This window comes from Primulina eburnea, chromosome 4 (assembly GCF_022965805.1).
Source record: "Primulina eburnea isolate SZY01 chromosome 4, ASM2296580v1, whole genome shotgun sequence".
Lineage (NCBI taxonomy): Eukaryota > Viridiplantae > Streptophyta > Magnoliopsida > Lamiales > Gesneriaceae > Primulina > Primulina eburnea.
The window spans coordinates 24,711,305-24,725,081 of record NC_133104.1 but is presented as its reverse complement, the minus strand read 5'-3'; positions in this window follow the sequence as shown (position 1 = coordinate 24,725,081).

Genomic DNA, 13,777 nt, shown 5'->3' with positions numbered 1-13,777 from the left:
CTCCTCCTTCGCTCCTCCCCATATAGTGGCCGAAATTTCCCATGCTATTCTCCTTAATTTTTGTTCTTCAATGGTTTAGGAACACTCTCTTTTCAAATGAAAAATGCTCTAATTTTTCTAGTGCAAAATTAGAGTGGATTTAGCTTGTTGGTGGTAGGCCTAATTTGAAGGAAAGATTTCAAGAACAAGGAAAGCTTGTAGAGGGTCTTGCCATTGAAGAGCTTAGTTGTTTGACAACTAAGTTGGAGCCATAATCAATCTCTTGAGATTGATAGGTATATTTCTTTAAAACACCCTATGAATGTCATATTGTGTTTTTCGTATTTGCTACACATTATAGGCTTAAGGTGTTCGATTTTCTTGCTACAAAAATTATTTTGAAACTTCCGTTGCGCATACGAGCACTTTATCGATCCCTTTTCAAGTGGTATCAGAGCTAAGAATACTATTTTGTGTAGCATAAACATAATATTATATTAAAGTCGATTTCTAACCGCATGAGATGAATTTTTGCAGCAAAATCAAGGACGGTTTTTGGGGATTTTGGGGCAGCAATTTGCTGCCCATTTCGGGCAGCTCAAGCTGCCCGTGGGGCTGCCTATTTCGGGCTTGGGCTGCCCAAACAGCCCCCCTAAAAATAAAAAAAAAATAAAAAAATATTTTGGCTTGTTGGTCGGAATCCGGCGACGGAGCTCCGACAACGACGATGACGACTAGGGTTCGCAAAAGTGTTTTGGAATATCAAACTGTCATGGGCCTTGAAGTTGTTAGGTCATTAGATGGCTAACACAATTTGTGAATTTAAATGGGTCAAAATGTTTTTTTTTGGTGAAAAATGATTTTCTGTGCCCTTAAGTTTAAATCTACAAAAGTTGTACATATTATCTCATAAAATAAATTATTGAAGTTGGACTTCAATTATATATAGTAAATTGTGATTTACAAGAAATTCGGTTATAAATAAATTAATTAGAAAGTAGACAAAGGAGTTTGTATACTTTGTTAATTTAGTTTATAATCGTGGCGGTTAGTGATTGGATCAAGATATATAATATTGGATCAATTAATTATTGTGATAATTAATTGATGGTGTATGATATATGATATTATGCATGAAGGATGATCAAAAGCCCAAGCCCAATTTGCTAGGTATATGCTAGGATATTTTGTGTCGAATGATTGTAATAATTATCAAATTTAAAGTGGGCTTGGTTTATGGTCCGTTCCCACCCCATGAGATGTATCCCTATTTGCCATGAATATTTAATTGTAAATATTAGTATAGTGGAAGATCAAGATTGGAAGATGGTGGCCTTGATGATTATGAAGATCGAAGACATGTAAATATTGGAAGCTTATGTAATAGTTGAATTTGCATCCCATGCATTTCCCTAGGATTGGACCTAGGCCCGTGCTTAGCTCACACGGTCCATTAGTTTTGGGGCGATTTGTCATCCTTGTTGTGGTTACCCGGACGCTAATACATTTCTTAATCATTCTTGGGAATAATTTAATCAATTAAGATAAACATTGTCTAAAATTTTTTATTTTTTTTATACAAATGCGGAACGTAATGGAATCACTCTGATATACATATCAAAATTAAAGTACAGGTCTTGTACTCAATACATTAAAATCAACTAGGGTTCAACTACTATATATCAAGTGTTGAAACCTATCTACTTCTGATCCGGATCTCCACGCTAACTTGTCCTCTCTCATCCTCTTCTTGACCTTGATCATGTTCCACCTGCTATTATGCACACATACAAACACGACAACAGCCGGGTAATTCTGGTGAGAATATAATCCCAGTATAAACACTGAATAAATGAAATCATATAAAACATATAAGAAAGCATATTCAGTCATCAATAACATGTATCAAATCTGAAAACATGAATCGATATAAATATGTAAATCAACTAATGACTCATCATCTCAGACTCGACTCATCTCTAATCTAGGGATACCGGTTTCTGGACATTGTTTCATATATCGAATCTCAGTGATAGGAGTCGATCCACTCTTAAGCAACATCGATATAATTCAATCATCCAGTGTCTTGGCATATCTGCCACAGACTTGGCATATCCGCCAATGCCGAGGCATCTCCGCCCATGACTCAATACACGCTTTGCTATAAATCAATAGACTCAGCATATCAATCTCATGAATTGCAAACATCAATGCAATAAAGTAAAGTATGTGGTTTTTTGGAAACTAATTCGAATCTGACTCAAGTCGATCTCTCGGTTAACATTGATTTATACATTTCTTTCTGTCGATCTGACGAAGTCGAAGTCTCAAATTCGAAGCCTGTCAATACTCAATCTGGCAATGAGAATATCGAGGAGTATAATATCAATACACTACTCAAATCAATACTTGATATAATTAGAACTAAATCAAATTCTGTTTCAACGGCATAACTGCAACATCTCAATATACCTAGCAATACAAATCAACAGATATCAATTCCCACAACTCATAATTGATAAAAACACAAATCTGATATCAAATCTCAGTCAAATCCATTCTGAAAATCATAACAATTTCATATAGTGTCTGTTCTTCAATCCGGTTTCGATTATACGATGTCTAACATGTCAAGAACATCATATATGAATCATATCCGATTTCTTCAATATAATAATTTCAAATCATATCAAAATGTAGTAAAAATTACGTCCAGTTTAAGCTCTCGTCGATAGAAATACGGTACTGAAATCGGATAGAAAATCTGACGGACGGATTCTTAACAAATCGAATTCTACGATTTAAAATCTTAAGAAATCTCCACTGCTCTCGGTTTCCTTCTTTCTGAATGTTGAGGAAATTTGTATATATATACATACATATATATATATACATATATATATCATGCATGTACGGGGAAAGTGGCTTATCTCTTGTGCAAACACGTATTGCGCATATGTGCGACCTCCCTCGGTGCATATGCGCGAGACCTACTGGTCTCAATGCTTATCTTCTCGCCAGGTCGCGAATATGCGCGTACTTCATCCGCGCATGTGCGCGACAGTCTCTGGAATTTACATTGTAGCTACTGGCCTCTTCGCACATATGCGGGCCATTCTCGGTGCACATGTGCCAACTTCTCTGGACTTGGCATTTGGCTTCCCGCACAGCTCGCGCATATGCGCGTCCTCTGTCGCGCATATGCTCGAGGTCCTCTACCTGCCTCGCACATATGCGCGCATTAGTGTCGCGCATATGCACGAGGGGTACTGTCCTCGCACATTGAATCTTACTTGCAACCTCAAATCAACTCTCGGAGAGATCCTTCTAATCACATCAAATCATCAATCAATAATCGTATATTAACAGATAAAAATCTCGGGCACCCGTGCATATGCGCGAGAGGTGCTAACCTCGCACATTGAATCTTACACACAATCTCAAATCAAGTCTAGGAGTGATCCTTCTAATCACATCAAATCATCAATCAATAATCGTAAATTAACAAATAAAAAGCTCGGGCATTACATTTCTCCCCCCTTAAGATACGATTTCATCCCCGAATCACAGGCAATCAAATCATATCAATAAGAAGGTATAACCAAAGCTGAATAGAAAACTCACATTAAAGAAATAACTCTGGAAATCTCTGTATCATATCTGACTCAGTCTCCCAGGTAGCTTCTTCAATGCCGTGACAACTCCACTGAACTTTCACAAGCGGAATATTATTCGTTTTGAGCTGCTTTTCTTTACGATCGAGAATCTGGATCGGCTTCTCGAAGTAACTCAGTGTCTCGTAAAGTTCTGCCTCGTCTGGCTGAATGACATGTGAAGCATCAGGAAGATATTTCCTCAATAATGATACATGAAAGACAACATGTATTCCAGATAGAGAAGGTGGTAGAGCGAGTCGATAGGCACGTTCTCCTATCTTCTCGATAATCTCATACGGCCCAATGTAACGTGGAGACAACTTCCCTTTCTTGCCAAATCTGAAAAATCCTCTGAAAGGTGAAGTATTCAAGAATACTCGGTCTCCTGCCTCAAATACCAATGGTCTACATCGAGCATTGGCATATTTGGCCTGTCTGTCTTGAGCTGTCTTCATTCTCTTCTGGATCAGCTTCACTTTCTCAGTCATATCTCTAATCATATCAGGTCCAGTCTCAGGAACCTCAGAAATCTCATCCCAATACAAAGGGGATCTGCACTTCTTATCGTACAACGCCTCAAAAGGAGCCATCTCAATACTCGTCTGATAGCTGTTGTTGTACGAAAACTCACAAAGAGGCAAAGAATCTTGCCAACTAGTGCTAAAATCAAGCATTACAGCTCTCAGCATATCCTCCAATGTCTGGATAGTCCGCTCTGACTGTCCGTCGGTCTGAGGATGATATGCGGTACTCAGATGTAACTTCGTACCTAGAGCCTAGTTTAAACTCTTCCAAAAGTGCGAAGTAAACCGAGGATCACGGTCTGATACAATCTACTTTGGCACTCCGTGCAATCTGACCACTTCTCTGACATAAATCTCTGCCATTTGGTCATGTCGGTACGTCATCTTGTACGGAATGAAACATGCGGATTTGGTCAATCTGTCAATCACGACCCAAATCGCATCACAACCTCGGGAAGAACGTGGCCACTTCGTCACAAAGTCCATGGAAATGAGATCCCATTTCCATTCAGGAATGGACAAGCTTTGTAATAATCCTCCTGGTTTCTTTCTCTCGACTTTTACCTGTTGGAAATTCAGACACTTGGATACAAATTAAGCAATATCAGCTTTCATCTGTTTCCACCAAAACTGTATTTTCAAATCATTATACATCTTTCTGCCACCAAGATGAATACTGAATCGACTGCTATGCGCTTATGACAATATCTGTTGTTTCAAATCTGAAACATTCCGCACAACGAGACGATTATTCACATACAGTACACCATCATGTACCTGATATTCTGATCGATGCCCTGCTCTGACCATCAATATCGAATTCTTAACATTCTGATCAACTTTCTGAGCCACTTTAATTCTCAAAATCAGCTCTGGTTCCACTTGAACATCATAAAGTCTCAATGGTCTACAATCTGTCTCAAATACTAAGCCAGACAAACATCAATATTCTATCAAATTTGAAACACCAATAATCGATAAGGACAAAGAACATACTTTTTGACTCAGTGCATCAGCTGCTGCATTCGACTTTCCTGGATAGTACTTGATTTCACAATCAAAGTCTTTAAGCAAATCAAGTCATCTTCGCTGCCTCATATTCAACACTGACTGTGAAAACAGGTATTTCAGACTTTTGTGATCAGAATAAATCTCAAACTTCTTCCGTATAGAAAATGTCGACATATCTTCAATGCAAAGACGATGGCTGCCAATTCATGATCATGAATTGGGTATCGAGTCTCATGCGGTTTCAACTGTCTCGAGGCATAAGCAATCACATGTCCTCGCTGCATCAAAACACATCTCAATCCTCCGTGAGAAGCGTCGCAATATACAACAAAATCACCAGTACCTGACTAGATAGTCAACATCGGAGCACTGGTCAACCTCTTCTTCAATTCAAGGAAATTGGACTCACATTCTTCAGACCAAACAAATGGAGAATTCTTCTGAGTCAGCTTTGTAATAGGTTTAGCAATACACCAGAAATCTTTAGTAATTCGTCGATAATATCCTGCCAAATCCATAAAACTGCGTGTCTCTGGCACAGATGTCGGTCTTGGCCAACTGATCACGGCTTCAACCTTGCTAGGATCAACGTAAATTCCGTCTCCGGATATGATATGACCCAAAAATACAACCTGTCTCAGCCAGAATTCACTTTTCGACAGTTTGGCATACAATTTCTCAGCCCTAAGAGTTCTCAGTACAATTCTCAAATGCTCGGCATGATAAATCATATTCTTCGAATAAATCAAAATATCATCAATGAATATAATCACGAAATCATCGAGATACTTCTGAAACACATGGTTCATCAACCCCATAAATACAGCTGGATCATTCGTCAAACCGAACGGCATGACAATAAACTCATAATGTCCATACCTGGTTCTGAATGATGTCTTCGAGATATCAGAATCTCTGATTCTCATCTGATGATATCTAGATCTCAAATCGATCTTGAAATAAACAGAAGAACCCTGCAACTGATCAAACAAATCATCTATACGAGGCAAAGCGTATTTGTTCTTTACCGTAGCCTTGTTCAGTTGCCGGTAATCAATGCAGAGTCACATTGATCTCTACTTCTTTCTTACAAACAGTACTGAAGCACCCCAAGGAGAAACACTCGGTCTAATGTATCCCTTGGCAAGTAAATCTTCCAACTGATCTTTCAACTCTTTCAGCTCGATCGGTGCCATTCTGTACGGAGCTCTAGAAATCGGAACTGTACATGGTACCAATTCAATGCTGAATTCTATCTCTCGGATCGGAGGCAATCCCGGAATTTCATCTGGGAAGGCGTCAGCAAACTCGCATACCACTGGCAAATCAGCCAATGATGGACTCGATTTCAGTACGTCAACAAAATATACAAGGAACCCCTCTGCTCTTTTATGCAATAATCGAGTCATAGATAATGCAGATATCAAAGGAATTCTATATCTAGAACCTTTACCGTAAAATTTCCATTCATCAGCCATCTCAGGTTTGATTCTCACAATCTTATGGAAACAATCAACGGTGACTCTGCACTTTGTCAACATATCAATACCGATATTACAGTCAAAATCAGACAACCCAAGTACAATACAATCCAATTCAATCTCATGCTCGTCATACTGTAGCATACAATGTTTCACAGAATTCACTGAAATCAAACCTGTCCCCAAAGGAGAAGAGATAGACACTATAGCAGATAATGACTCAACAGTCAATGCATGAATCATGCAAATCGCTCAGAAATAAATGTATGAGAAGCAGCCGTATCAATAAATACGTAAGTAGGGTAACCACAAAGAGAACAGTTACCAGCAACAACATCATCTGGTGCTTCCTGAGCCTGTTCTTTTGTCAAAGAAAATACTCTGGCCTGCTGTCTAGGAGGCTGGCTAACAGCCTGGCTTCCTCTTGGCCTCTGCTGTGACTGAGGAGTAGTCGGTGGGGGCTGGAAAGAATGAAAAGCTGATGATCGTCTATCAGTCTGAGCTACTCATCCAACTGATTCTGCTCCTTGGGATCCCTGGGAACCACTCTGTGGACATACTCTCGCAAAATGTCCCTGCTGTCTGTAAATACGGAAACTACCAATCACTTCCTGGGATTGGTCAGTCAGATGTTGATCCTGATCATGTCCCACCTGTTGTCATGCACACATACAAACACGACAACAGCCGGATAACTCCGTTGAGAATATAATCCGAGTATAAACAATGAATAAATGCAATCATATAAAACATATAAGAAAGCATACACAGTCATCAATAACATGTATCAAATATGAAAACATGAATCGATATAAATCTGTAAATCAACTAATGACTCGTCATCTCAGACTCAACTCATCTCTAATCTAGGGATCCCGGTTTTTGGACATTGTCTCATATGTCGAATCTCAGCGATAGGAGTCGATCCACTCCTAAGCAACATTGATATAATTCAATCATCTAGTGTCTTGGCATATCCGCCACAGACTTGCCATATCCGCCAATGAATAGGCATTTCCGTCCATGACTCAATACACGCTTTACCATAAATCAATAGATTAAGCATATCAATCTCATGAATTACTAATATCAATGCAATAAAGTAAAGTATGTGGTTTTTGGGAAACTCGAGTCCAATCTGACTCAAGTCGATCTCCCGGTTAACATTGATTGATACCTTTATTTCTGTCGACATGACAAAGTCGAAGTCTCGAATTCGAAGCCTGTAAATACTCAATCTGGAAATGACAATATCGAGGAGTATAATATCAATACACTGCTCAAATCAATACTGCATATAATCAGAACTGAATCAAATTCTATTTCAACGGCATAACTGCACCATCTCAATATACCCAGCAACACAAATCAACAGATATCAATTTCCACAACTCATAATCGATAGCAACACAAATCTGATATTAAATCTCAGTCAAATTCATTCTGAAAAATCATAACAATTTCATACAGTGTCTGTTTTTCAATCCGATTTTGATTATACGATGTCTAACTTGTCAAGAACATCATAAATGAATCATATCTGATTTCTTCAATCTCATAATTTCAAAAAATATCAAAATGTAGTAAAACTTATGGCTACTGGCCTCATCGCGCATATGCGCGCCATTCTCGGTGCACATGCGCCAACTTCTCTGGACTTGGCATTTGGCTTCCCGCACAGCTCATGCATATGCGCGTTCTCTGTCGCGCATATGCGTGAGGTCCTCTACCTGCCTCGCACATATGCGCGCATTAGTGCCGCGCATATGCGCGAGGGGTACTGTCCTCGCACATTGAATCTTACATGCAACTTCAAATCAAGTCTCGGAGAGATCCTTCTAATCACATCAAATCATCAATCAATAACCGTAGATTAACAGATAAAAACCTCGGGCACCCACGCATATGCGCGAGGGGTACTATCCTCGCACATTGAATCTTACATGCAATCTCAAATCAAGTCTCGGAGTGATCCTTCTACTCACATCTAATCATCAATCAATAATCGTAAATTAACAGATAAAAAGCTCGGGCATTACATTTCTCCCCCCTTAAGATACGATTTCATCCCCAAAATCACAGGCAATCAAATCATATCAATAAGAAGGTATAACCGAAGCTGAATAGAAAACCCACATTAAAGAAATAACTCTGGAAATCTCTGTATCATATCTGATTCAGTCTCCCAGGTAGCTTCTTCAATGCCGTGACAACTCCACTGAACTTTCACAAGCGGAATATTATTCGTTTTGAGCTGCTTTTCTTTACGATCGAGAATCTGGATCGGCTTCTCGAAGTAACTCAGTGTCTCGTCAAGTTCTGCCTCGTCTGGCTGAATGACATGTGAAGCATCAGGAAGATATTTCCTCAATAATGATACATGAAAGACAACATGTATTCCAGATAGAGAAGGTGGTAGAGCGAGTCGATAGGCACGCTCTCCTATCTTCTCGAGAATCTCATACGGCCCAATGTAACGTGGAGACAACTTCCCTTTCTTGCCAAATCTGAAAAATCCTCTGAAAGGCGAAGTATTCAAGAATACTCGGTCTCCTGCCTCAAATACCAATGGTCTACATCGAACATTGGCATATTTGGCCTGTCTGTCTTGAGCTGTCTTCATTCTCTTCTGGATCAGCTTCACTTTCTCAGTCATCCCTCTAATCATATCAGGTCCAGTCTCAGGAACCTAAGAAATCTCATCCCAATACAAAGGGGATCTGCACTTCTTACCGTACAACGCCTCAAAAGGAGCCATCTCAATACTCGTCTGATATCTGTTGTTGTACGAAAAATCACAAAGAGGCAAAGAATCTTGCCAACTAGTGCTAAAATCAAGCACTACAGCTCTCAGCATATCCTCCAATGTCTGGATAGTCTGCTCTGACTGTCCGTCGGTCTGAGGATGATAAGCGGTACTCAGATGTAACTTCGAACCTAGAGCCTGCTGTAAACTCTGCCAAAAGTGCGAAGTAAACCGAGGATCACGGTCTGATACAATCGACTTTGGCACTCCGTGCAATCTGACCACTTCTCTGACATAAATCTCTGCCATCTGGTCATGTCGGTACGTCATCTTGTACGGAATGAAACATGCGGATTTGGTCAATCTGTCAATCACGACCCAAATCACATCACAACCTCGGGAGGAACGTGGCAACTTCGTCACAAATTCCATGGAAATGAGATCCCATTTCCATTCAGGAATGGACAAGCTCTGTAATAATCCTCCTGGTTTCTTTCTCTCGGCTTTTACCTGTTGGCAATTCAGACACATGGATACAAATTAAGCAATATCAGCTTTCATCTGTTTCCATTAAAACTTTCTTTTCAAATCATTATACATCTTTCTGCCACCAGGATGAATACTGAATCGACTGCTATGCGCTTCTGACAATAACTGTTGTTTAAAATTTGAAACATTCGGCAGAACGAGACAATTATTCACAGACAATACACCATCATGTACCTGATATTCTGATCGATGCCCTGCTCTGACCATAAATATCGAATTCTGAACATTCTGATCAACTTTCTGAGCCGCTTTAATTCTCAAAATCAGATCTGGTTCGACTTGAACAACATAAAGTCTCAGTGGTCTACAATCTGTCTCAAATACTAAGTCAGACAAACATCAATCTTCTATCAAATTTGAAACACCAATAGTCGATAAAGACAAAGAACATACTTTTCGACTCAGTGCATCAGCTGCTGCATTCGACTTTCCTGGATAGTACTTGATTTCACAATCAAAGTCTTTAAGCAAATCAAGCCATCTTTGCTGCCTCATATTCAACTCTGAATGTGAAATCATGTATTTCAGACTTTTATGATCAGAATAAATCTCAAACTTCTCCCGTATAGAAAATGTCGCCATATCTTCAATGCAAAGACGATGGCTGCCAATTCAAGATCATGAATTGGGTATCGAGTCTCATGCGGCTTAAACTGTCTCGAGGCATAAGCAATCACATGTCCTCGCTGCATCAAAACACACCCCAATCCTTTGTGAGAAGCGTTGCAATTGTTGCGTGTTTTCTTGATTGCTCGCAAGTGCACGACGTCAAGTTATAGTAAAATGTAATTTTTAGTACAAGTGTCGATCCCATGAGGAATGTATTTCTAAATTTATATTAATGCTTGCAATTGAAATAGTCTCGACTTTATTTAGAATAATCAATTGACAGATTTGTTTTCACCAAAAACTAGATTGAAAATAAATTTAATTATATTATAACACCAAACTTTTTATAACAAATAACTATGAAATAAAAGATCTAGAGGTCCGAATTCACGCAACTATCCACCATGTGTTATTTTGTGTAGCTATATTATAAATGTCCTTATTATACATTAGCCAAGAATTCTAAATTATCTACTCCCTCTCCCGAGTGCTAAGTAGATACTAATTATCTAACAAAATATTGTAGCGTCCCCATCAACAATCTATAATTAAATAACACAATAAGCACTAAATTCTTTTAATGGCTTCAATAGCAATATATGTCCTCCCGAACTATATAAATACTATCGATGTATTTTTCCCTTTCTTGTTTATAAATTTCTTTTTCCAAGTGATAAATTATAAACATAAGAATCATTCAAGATATGGCCAATAAAATGAAAGCATTAAGATTGGAAAAATACAAATGAACAATAAGGAAAACTTATATAGCATAAATCATAAATCCCAACGCATGGTTTCTAGTTTTGTTCCATCATTACTCTAGAAATAAAAATTAGTTCATAATAAAAATAACACAACAACACATTAATCTTAAACAAGATATATCAAATAAAAGTAAAAATAAAAAAAGAAGAACTTAGAACAAGAGTTTTGGAGTGCAATGAAATTTCTGTCCACAAGTGTGCAAAAGATTTCCTAAGGATGAACTTGATCTTCAATCTCTTCTTTGTAGCCTCCACTCCTTCCCTTGGTTCTCCAATGACCCAGATGGTGAATAATAGAGGCCTTTTATAGTCCAGACAAACTTCCCCACGCAGCACACCATTTTCATAAACTTTTATTCGAAGTCCACAAAGTTTCAGAATTTCCGGACTTCTGTCTGTGCATAACCGTGGGTGCGGTGCTGAGGAGACCGCGGGTGCGGTCATGCTTCGGGGAAAAAAATCCTTTGCACTTTTTTAATTCATCAATTTACTACTCCAAATTCTCATTCTAAACTTCCAAACTACAATAACAAAAACAACAACAAATCATATCAAACCTGCTTAAGAATCACAAAATTCCAAGTTAAAAACAAGTAATAAAATTACAATAAATTGCACTTATCAGCAATATACAACAAAATCACCAGTACCTGACGGGATAGTCAACACCAGAGCACTGGTCAACCTCTTCTTCAATTCAAGGAAATTGGACTCACATTCTTCAAACCAAACAAACGGAGCATTCTTCTGAGTCAGCTTTGTAATATGTTCAGCAATACTCGAGAAATCTTTAATAAATCATCGATAATATCCTGCCAAACCTATAAAACTGCGTATCTCTGGCACAGATGTCGGTCTTGGCCAACTGATCACGACTTCAACCTTGCTAGGATCAACAGAAATTCCATCTCCGGATATGATGTGACCCAGAAATACAACCTGTTCAGCCAGAATTCATATTTCGACAGTTTGGCATACACTTTCTTAGCCCTCAGAGTTCTCAGTACAATTCTCAAATGCTCGGCAGAAGAACGTGCCCTTGAAGAGGCAATCTCCGATTCCCGCTGTGGCAGCCATACCAGTGAAGGCTGACATGACTGTTGACATCTGTCATCACTGCAAGAAGCCTGGACATTGGAGGCGCAACTGCAGGGAATATCTTGCCCAGAAGAGTTCTTGAAACAATATGTTCTATATTGAAGTAAACATTTCAATTAACTCTACTTCTTGGGTATTGGATACCGGCTGTGGCTCACATCTCTGTAATGATTTATAGATGATGGGAAAAAGTAGGAGACTTAGAGAAGGTGAGACCTTCCTAAGGATGGGAAATGGAGCAAGAGTTGTTGCCAAGGCCGTGGGAGATTTTTACTTACTGTTGAACAATGATTTTAAGAGATGTTTTGTGTAACGCCCTGAAAATTTAAAAGTCCACGAAAACCACATGCATGCAATTATTAAATTCTCCTGTATTTTAATTAAATTTTTTAATTGAATTAATTAATTATGTTGTGCATATTTACATGTTTAAAATATATTTTTCTACATGGTTGCATTAAAATATATTTTTAAAGGTTATTCGAGTTGCGATCGAGGAACGGAGACCGATGGCTGAAAAATAGAAAATGATTTTTATTAAATAGTTGTTTTTAATTATTTAAAAATATGGGTGATGCTTTTTATTATTTTTGAAAATAAGGGGTTTTGAGGTGATTTTATACGTCGGGACGTAAATTTTATGGGTATTGGTTTTTCAATGAAAATGTGAACGTTTTCGCAACCCGACTAATAAATTCACAAAATTATTGTACCAAAATTATTTTTATTATTTTAATTAAGTCCTAATTAAGATTAATGGGCCTAATTATCTTTTCATGGGCCTAAGCTTGTTTGAAGAGTTAATTTAAGTATTTAAAGTACTAAATCCTACCCCATAACCTATTCTACACGCCCCACAACCCTAGAGTTTTAAAACTCTTCCCCACCAGCAGCAAATACACGTGCACACACCCACATATTTAGAGGAGAAAGATCGAGGAAGCCTTAAGGAAAACTTGTAGCCAAAGTCTCGCCGTCGTTCTTCGATTCGTCAACGAGAATTCGTGCGTAAAATACGCAAAGGCACGCCTATTCTTCCTTTTAAAACCATCATCACATCATATTAAATTTTTATGCAAGAAAAGTTTGGGAAATAAGTGACATCTTGAATAAATTTCGTTTTTATGCAATCCATGAGTTTTCAAGCATGATTTTGATTCCAACTTTGGTTGTTTTTATGCAATCCATGAGTTTTCAAGCATGATTTTGATTCCAACTTTGGTTGTTTACATGTATATAAGGGCTGCCATGATATAGGATGTGTTTAGGCATAATTTTTCACGGTATTTAGAGTCCTAGATAACCAACAAAGCACCACACGATCATAAAACGCATGCTGGCAGCAAGTTGCTGTCAT